The sequence below is a fragment of the Plutella xylostella genome, chromosome 6 (genome assembly GCF_932276165.1).
Source record: "Plutella xylostella chromosome 6, ilPluXylo3.1, whole genome shotgun sequence".
NCBI classification, from domain to species: domain Eukaryota; kingdom Metazoa; phylum Arthropoda; class Insecta; order Lepidoptera; family Plutellidae; genus Plutella; species Plutella xylostella.
This window is the reverse complement of record NC_063986.1, coordinates 10,787,229-10,796,896: the sequence shown is the minus strand read 5'-3', so window position 1 is coordinate 10,796,896 and position 9,668 is coordinate 10,787,229. Positions and strand designations below refer to the sequence as shown.

The window sequence follows — 9,668 nt, the reverse complement described above, 5'->3', positions numbered from 1 at the left end:
CTTACTATTATTAAATTATTTATTGCACAACAAAAAATTACGTGTAGGTACATAGGCGAACTTGCATGCTATTATCATTTTTATCCAGTTAAACTTTGGTGTTGTGGAGAGAGTGGTTACGTAATCAAATGTATAGTATTTATTATAATGATCTCACTCAGTGTAACGTTTCGCCCTACCGCCTGCCTACTTAACTCCTACCTATTGGATTTACTAAGAAGATATTTGAAACTACAACAAAACTTACTTGAGTGAAATAAAAGTGAAACAAATACTGCTTTGAATTGGCCATGAAACATCCAGGGAAACCCTACGTTGTGTTGTAACCCAATAAACGAAAGATAGTGAATTAAATAAAACTATGACCTAGTACTGATTACATACTTCCTACCTGCCTATAATTATTGACCTATATACTACAACTTTGATGTATAACTTTTATTTGTACGATAAATACATATTTACAGGTAAGTACATAAAGATAATAATATAGATAATAATGTTTTTTGGTGTTGGTTAATAAGGGAAGCCCCTCCATACGCTTTGTAGGCCTTGATCACTACACCCGATTGAATCAATATATAAGACTCTAAAATAGATAAATAATAGCAAATATTCAATCGGAGCCCTCGTGGAACACAACCATTGACTTGGACATTCCTCCGACCAACTTATTAATCACTTCCCTTGCTCCTAACCTTATATATTTACATGTTTTATATTTATTTCATGTAAATAAATCAACATGAATACATGTTGTCAAAGCTAAAGGGACAATCATATTTATAATCATAAATTAACTGAAACTAGAATAGTTCAATAATTTACAGTATAGTAACTTTATTAAATCATGAATTTCATAATAGATAAGTATTTGAAAATATAATAATATGACTCTAATTTTGTAGCCAAGTGGGAAGTGATTTAGGTATTATTTTAAAAGATTAAAATATATAATATGAAATAATGAATATTCTTTGATCTTATTGGAATATAGGATAATTGTTATGAAATAGTGAATATTATATAATCTTACTCAAATATATTATAAATAGTTGTAATAAATATATCCTACCTAACTTTATTCCTACTATATCCGTGCTATCTTTATTTACATTAGAATTTATTGATTTAACAAGGAAACAAACACTTCTATGGGTAAGAATTTACATAACTTTCTGAAAATATGCAAATTGGACAGGAATCTGATCTACCTTCAAGCCATTTGTATTTATTGAACAATATAGGACCAGAAATGATTTAGTTTAAGTATCTAGAACCCTTATTTTGTGATATCTTGACACTTATTAAAGTAAATTTCTCCGTCAATCAATTCTTTCCCTGCGCTGTTACTTGTTTTTAAACTCAAAGTCAAATAATCTTCTCTGCCATATAGATACTACAATAAATCATCTTTGAAAAGTTTATTTAAGTATGTATCTACTTTATTCTTTGAATAATTACTATAGCATAGATTCTATAGAAGTATTTATTTACCTAATGAAAAATCAATAATTTGAACAAAGAACCATAGAACAAATTTGAAGGTAGGTGTATACTTTTTATTTGATAAGAATTTATTATTTCTGAAGTGAGATCTATTGTCAGGTTTTAGTTATTTGATAATCATCATCATCATCACCAGCCCGCATCTACCCACCGCTGGGAATAAGCCTCAGATATTATTTAATTTATTATTTATGATAAAGTAACTACTTTCCCCATCCTAACCATGAAGTTACCTGCCTATTTATTGTGGGTAATGCGTAGATTTTCTCTAGCTAGCTAAATACTGGATGAGCGACGTAGGAGACCTTTAGTGTACCGATCTAATCCCTATACCAGTGTGATGGGAATTGCAGCCGTGGGTTAGCGTCCTTCAAGAAATAAAGTGTAGGTATAACTTCTCAATCATATACGAGAGACAAAAAGTAAATACGAGTAGAAAGGTGACTTAGCTTCGCACACGGTGTTCCGCCTCGGCTCCACGCGCCTTGTCCTCAAGCTCCCACGGCACCGATCACTCCCTCCATCTGACCGTCTGCTCACCACGGCTGCTCACAAAAAAGTGAAAAGTGCCCACGCGCTGCTCGCTTACGTGGATATTATCCTCTACCCTCAACTCGCCGATATCAATATTAAGGCTCACCTACACTCAGAATAATTATCTTGATTATTCTGTGATCCGAAATCGGTACAACGAAGCTTGGCACGAAGTTAGCCGACACCCTGAATGATTTAATAGACAACTTTTCCAAAAATCCCACGGGAAAATCCTTCCAAAGCGCAACAAATCCCTCGGAACATCCAGTCGTAGTTTAAATTCATTATTTGCGAAATAGTTAATGTTTCGGCATCGATGGAACATTACATTCAACCCCTTATATTTTTGTAGTATCGCAAGTATATTATAATTGAGATATGGAAAAAATATACACAATAATATACACCACCCTTTATTTTCGCAAATATCAAATTCATTGAATTTAAACGATGAAAAATTAGTAAAAGGAAATTCCGATCATCACCTCAATATGTCTGTGTGTGTGAGTGTAAAATGACTCAGATGATTAGCCAACAAGATCCCCAGAAATTATCAAAAATCATCGACCATCCCTATTATTATTTATTATTTACATAACTATTGATCGAATACTTAGTAGATTATTCATGCTCCAATAAACCGGGAACAAGGGGATACCCTGTCGATCAGAAGGATCCAATGCTAAATGAGAAACCACAGAACCTTAAATTTATTTTTAAGAATTTTGTAGCATCTTTAACACGCCCTCTTAGAGCACGAACTCTCCCACGCCCTATGTTTTCGACGATGCATCATCAATAGAAATTAATAAAGTTCAAGTCTCATTCTAACAATCCCCAGGAACAATGTCCACCAATCTCCGAGCTTGATGTAGAGTGTAGAATTATTACTAATCATTTTACCAAAACTAGAAAGAGAATTATTATTGTGAACCATTATTGCATTCATGTTTACAACTGATTCACAACTTTTCAGTCCCCCTCCAATTCAGCAAAATGACAAAATTTGTGTTGAAAATATATTTTTTTTTTCTTTAAGTAAGTAAGTACATGTTGAGTATAGAATATTATGAAGATACTGTACATACAACAGTATAATTTGACTATGCTGTCCTAACCTAACACCAAAATCTTCATAAATATTCTCTTTTGTATAGTGTTGTGTGATTAAGGTGAAATCGGAATCTTTCCTTCAGCGCAGGAGAACAGCCATGATATTTTACTAAAGCCACTTTCACTTAACTATATGTTTGTAGGTATTTTTTTTCAATACATAGGTTCTTAGACATTCGATTCACCACAACTCTCATCCTCTTTCTCTGATTCACGCCACTCTAATAAACATCAAGGCCTTCTTCCTCCCCACTGATTAAATCAATAAAATATAATGTATCTAATTATTAATTTTATTTTCTATCATTTACCTACCTAAATTGAAAAGAAAATACATCTAGTTTATTTACACTTCGATCAGAATGTGTTTTTGGTGTAAAGTGTATTGGTTTTCCGTCATGATCAACTTTTGTTATGTAGATATTTTCCTAAGCAAATTGTTTCAAAGTAATTGTATTTTTTTTTGTGTAAAGTGTAGTGTGTCGTGTGGAGTCTGTAAAAGGTACTTTGTAAAAACATCTATAGCCTGTATAGACGTCTTGTGTGTTAATGCTTGCATAGCTAACTTAAATAATAAATCGACTAAAGCAGTTGTACACGTTTGTGCCCGTGTAGACCTGCCTTTCTTCGCCAATTTACTACAAAAGCAAGACTAAGAGTGTATGGTGTGTAAATTACTTGAACCAATTTGCACACTACTAACTAACGGTCCGATACCCATATTGCAGGCTCTGCCTAATGTAGGGTCGGATGGCCGTGTGTGAGATGTCCCCACATATTATTAAGTTAGTAGTTTTAAAATGAAGTTAACTATTTTTTATAAAAATATTTTTTTTCTTTTAAGATTTTACTCAGTTTTTTTTATTATTAAAATACTTATTACATAAGTAGCAATAATTCTTGTATCTACACTAGTTGATCATTTGGAAAATATTAGTGAAATAAAGGTAACTTTTGGTAGAAATTTCTTTTTTAGCTAAATAAGTACCTATATAATAGGTAACTCAATCAAGTTTTACAGAAACAATATACCAAAGTTTCCCTTATAAATGTGTGTGTGTGAGTCTGAACGAAGTATCAATAAACCCTTCATTTCCCAGTTGTATTTGTCATGATTATAAATCGCACTCAATATTAAATAAGTAAAACTTCATTCTTCATCATCCTTTAATCAACTATGTAAGACCTGGCCAGGTACCTTTAACATTCTTATCATTCAGACTTTAAAATGACGTTTAAAGTAGTTTTCTTCCTTCCACATTCTTTGCCCTTTCAATTTTTCGAAACATTATAATCACGACATAATCCCCGGGAAATGGCTATGTAAATACCCTACCCTTTTGTTTTCTCTGTAAAAGAAAATTATATCAGATCAATTTTACCAAAATTGAAAGTTCCTACTAGGGTTTCGTTTTTCCCGACCTTTTTCTGTTCCCGGGAAACGGGAATTTTTTTCAAGATTTCCCGGGAATTCCCGGGAAACGGGAATTTATTTTAAATGCTTGGTTTTGCTATTTTTGGGTGTTAAAAGTCTATCAAAACACTTACAATTAAATCACATATAGTTTTATCACTCGAGAAAAAAGCAACAGTCAGATAAATTAACAACCAATATTATAATAATTTGTTTTACATGCCAAATAATTTGTTTTTCTTAATTGTAAATTAAACAAAAACAAAGGTATTATAATTAACAGTTTGAAAATAATATTATTATGACTTAAAATGAAATAGAAAATTAATTACAAAATGAGGTAATGTTTTAGAAAAAATATTTTATTCAACGATTTATCGCTCTCATTCAACGATTTATCGCTCAACCTACTTCTTATTTTGGTTTTTTGTATGCGTTAGTAATTTTATAAAAAATAAAACGTGGACACAAAACGGGGACTTAAAAAAAATATGACAGGCGTCACACTAGCGTCAGCTTTTACATACTCTTTGGTCACATATGTAAAAGCCGATCAATTGTTTGGTTTTAGGTAGGCGGTAGGACCAACAGATAAATAAAGATGAAAATATTGAATCAGAAGAGGTGAAACAAGGTGATGTATATGAGTCATTTTTCATTGCAATGCAGCTGCGCGAAAACAATAACACCTATGATTTTCCAATAATTTACAACAAAACCGAGTTTCTGATCGTAGATGACAAGCCTGCCGATAATTTTTTTGGTTAAAGGTAGGAGAAACAGATAAATTAAGATTAAAATATAGCAAACAATCGATTAAAAATCAAACCCGGGAATTCCCGGGAATCATATTTTTTTCCCGGTTTCGGGAAGGACAAATTTCCCGGGAATTCCCGGGAACGGGAATTCCCGGGAAGACGGGAACGAAACCCTAGTTCCTACTCTCATGTAACAGACAAATCCACCCCAATATTCCATCGATACCAAAACATTAAAATACCGCCATCTAGTTTTTTTTTCTACAACCTATTACACTAATACACTATTAAATTTATTTTATCAAATATGTCTAACTACTACTTCTACTTCAACCATTTTCTACCCTCAGTAACTACCTAAGTCGAAAATAATGTTACTAGGTAACTAAAAATATTTCTGAGATATTACAACTCTCCTTCACAACCCCTATTTGAAAAACACGGTCTCCATTATCCTTATTCTAGGCTGTTTGTGTAAATGTGCCTTACCTGTCTAACTGTCAAATTTATTAAAACTAAACTGTCAATGTCAACCTGACATAACCTTAACCTGTTTGGCTGTTTTTTTTTCCGCACTAATCAAAACAAAAGCATGCGTCGTTGTGTTCAACAACATCGATCGCACGAAGAAATCTAAAGTTTACCCGATTAAACCTACGAAACTCTAAAATAATGAGTGAATCTTACAGGTAAGTGTCATTATTCTTTCAAATACCCTGTATGCATGCTACTAAACTAAGTCCTCATGCCCAAATTATCGTGATTCAAAATAAACAACCTCTGAATTGTTAGTTATTTATACATACAATAGCTCTGTTTTACGGATCTTGTGTTTATAATAGACCTATTGTTATAAAAATCTAACTCAATTAAATATCTCCCATACAGTTTTTAATTGATACTGACAAGACTAACCAACATATTTTAACTTATTGTCAACCCCTCACCTTTTAAATAAGTACCTATCCTAATCATTTGGTATACAACTCCTATATTTACATAATTTTATTTGAATTATACCTATATCATTATTTGTTTAATTTCAGGACCAAACATAACAATGCAAACCCAACTACACTCTTTGTTGAACTAAAACCCATGATAAACAACTGATCAAACCATCCACTGTGACAAAACATTCACAATCCCTCACTACTTATATACCAAAGTTACTATTCTACAATAAGTGAGTACCTATTTCTTTTCTACATATGTTGTAATCCAATTTTAATTGTACTACCCTGTACTTAGATTTTGTTAGATTGCTATGAAAATCATACCCCTGTAGATCCAATATTGATTACCATTCATAAAACCATTCCCTAAATGTATTATCCTATTAGTCTACTTAAGTTATATTGAACTAAATAGTCATTTCCTGAATTTTTATAATTATGTAAATCATCACAATACTTAGCTTTTCTAATTAAATTCTATTCTTCTTTTCAGGATATGACATACTTTTTGAATGCTGATGATGATGATGATGTTCCCTATTTGACAACCAAACTCTGAGATTATATACTATGAAGTAAACATCCTGACTCAGATGAAGAAGTGAATTGCAACCGCGCTCAAAATAGGAACAACTAAACTACCCACATATGTAGTTCTTAACTTACAAATAATATATTGAAACTAAATGAGGTCCTAGCCTACTTCACCTGGTCTAACACTTAATCAACAACAGTAACTTACTACACATTAATTGTTTTCTAAATTTATTGTTATGTTGGACTGCTACCTTTACATCGCAATTTTTTTTCAAATGAGATTATTGTTAAATTTTCTTTTCTTTATTTACTGTAACTCATACTTGTATTTGTTTAGGGAAATGTCCGATAACATCTGCTACTAATTGGCTCTCTGGAATTTGATAATTAGACATTTGGGCTTTTCCGGTTACTCTTAAGTTTGGATGATAGCATAGATAGTGTTACAGTTCTATCCCAACTCCTATGATCAATGTTGTATAATATATCTACTTTTTCAAACATTCAAGTACCTATTATAATTTTAGAGCCCAGTTTTTAAAGTACCTAGTCAATGACAAGCAAAGATCCGATCCAGAAGCACAATCAACCACATCAACAAACCAAAGAACCCGCACAACAAAACTCATACAATCAATACCAAACCGAACCAACCCAGCCAAAAGGATGATTAATAATTATAGACTAGTTGCTATAACTACCGATCCCCTCCCAACCAGGCCAACCCAGCCCAGCACTAACCACACAAGCTCTGCCACGCAAACTCCTCGATCCACCGATGCAGCCGATCGCACCTCCAGACCAAAATCCCCACCCATCATCTACCTGGGCCAGAATTTCTTTATCTATTCTAATCATTTCAGGTTGTTCATAAGGACTAAAATGCGCCACGTTTTCGTTACATTTGTTTTTTTTTTCAATAAAATTTTTGATTTTAATAAATGTTTTACTGCTTTTACCTAAAATAAAACCATATCATTATTTTACCTACAACCCCTATTCACTTATAATTCCCTAATCAGCTACATAATCAGAGGAACCGTTCATAGTGATTCAGAGCAACACTAATATGACCTACCTACTATGTTTTATGTTATTCTCTTTAAAGGTAAGTAGGTACCTTAAGTAACCTATTAAATTTTATAGATAATGTCCTGAATAAGAATCCATTATATTATACAACTTCTGATGATTATATCCTCTAACTCTACGAGAAACATAGTCTTATACACAAACAACCCCTGATGATGATAATGATTAATTCCTTTTACTCCACGAGGAGCATATCTTAAATACATATACAACCCCTGCTGATGATGATTATTATTTCCTCTCCATGAGGAGCTTAGCCACATACAACCCCTAATCTTTTGTAATTTTTTAATGAGCTACATAACATTACTACAACCCCTACTTATTAAGTACATTTTAATAAATGTATTATTTCCATTTCCTCATCCTAACTTTATCAACTACCTACCTATCTTCACAAATGCTTCCTTAATTACAAAACCTAGCCTCTTGCGCTTCCTATTAAATTTCTTTCGTTTATAAGTTCGATCACTCCACGGCAACAAATTGTGATTATATCAAGGATATAATCACTTTCCAACCACTAGTATGTAACAAATAATTACGAACAAAACACAAGAGACTTATTATAACGTTAACATCTTGCTGTGATTTTGTGCAGTCATGAGTGTGCATTACACTGCCAAATATTATACTAGTCTGTGACGCAATAAAAGTTACTCTGTAAAAAAAAATAACCTTTTGACTTTTTATTGTTTGTGGTGCAATGCTGCATAAAGTTTTTCCAACTAAAGTAAAAACAAACTTTTGAAACTTTCTTCTAGCCAAAACTTTAAAAGAAATGCCTTTATGTAGTTTATGTGAAAACCGCCATATTGAGTAAATATTTACTTACTATAATCGGAAAGGCAAAGAACAAACCTTAATGTTTTTTCGAGACAAACGTAAGTTACCTATATACTATGCAAGGAGTGTTCAATATTGTGATTCGTTTGTAAATAAGTACTATCTTAATCAAATTGACTTGTTAATTTTCAGATAAAAGAACAGAAATCTACCTACCTGACATGTAACATGAAGAGATGAAGCAAAATCTAATATCCTGGTCTTCCGGTACCAAATTGTAACGTTTCGCCCTACCGCCTGCCTACTTAACTCCTACCTATTGGATTTACTAAGAAGATATTTGAAACTACAACAAAACTTACTTGAGTGAAATAAAAGTGAAACAAATACTGCTTTGAATTGGCCATGAAACATCCAGGGAAACCCTACGTTGTGTTGTAACCCAATAAACGAAAGATAGTGAATTAAATAAAACTATGACCTAGTACTGATTACATACTTCCTACCTGCCTATAATTATTGACCTATATACTACAACTTTGATGTATAACTTTTATTTGTACGATAAATACATATTTACAGGTAAGTACATAAAGATAATAATATAGATAATAATGTTTTTTGGTGTTGGTTAATAAGGGAAGCCCCTCCATACGCTTTGTAGGCCTTGATCACTACACCCGATTGAATCAATATATAAGACTCTAAAATAGATAAATAATAGCAAATATTCAATCGGAGCCCTCGTGGAACACAACCATTGACTTGGACATTCCTCCGACCAACTTATTAATCACTTCCCTTGCTCCTAACCTTATATATTTACATGTTTTATATTTGTTTCATGTAAATAAATCAACATGAATACATGTTGTCAAAGCTAAAGGGACAATCATATTTATAATCATAAATTAACTGAAACTAGAATAGTTCAATAATTTACAGTATAGTAACTTTATTAAATCATGA

The 9,668-nt window shown here is 32.3% G+C and overlaps 2 long non-coding RNA genes across 2 annotated transcripts; both read left to right on the top strand.

The window, feature by feature from the left end:
* Positions 1-5,625: 5,625 nt before the first annotated feature.
* On the top strand, positions 5,626-6,952 carry LOC125488687. Its single transcript, XR_007266400.1, has 3 exons — positions 5,626-6,017; positions 6,375-6,514; positions 6,778-6,952. It is a non-coding gene; the product is annotated as an uncharacterized LOC125488687 (long non-coding RNA).
* A 1,805-nt stretch (positions 6,953-8,757) lies between these two features.
* On the top strand, positions 8,758-9,184 carry LOC125488647. The gene is made up of 2 exons (XR_007266379.1): positions 8,758-8,797; positions 8,892-9,184. It is a non-coding gene; the product is annotated as an uncharacterized LOC125488647 (long non-coding RNA).
* Positions 9,185-9,668: the final 484 nt, after the last annotated feature.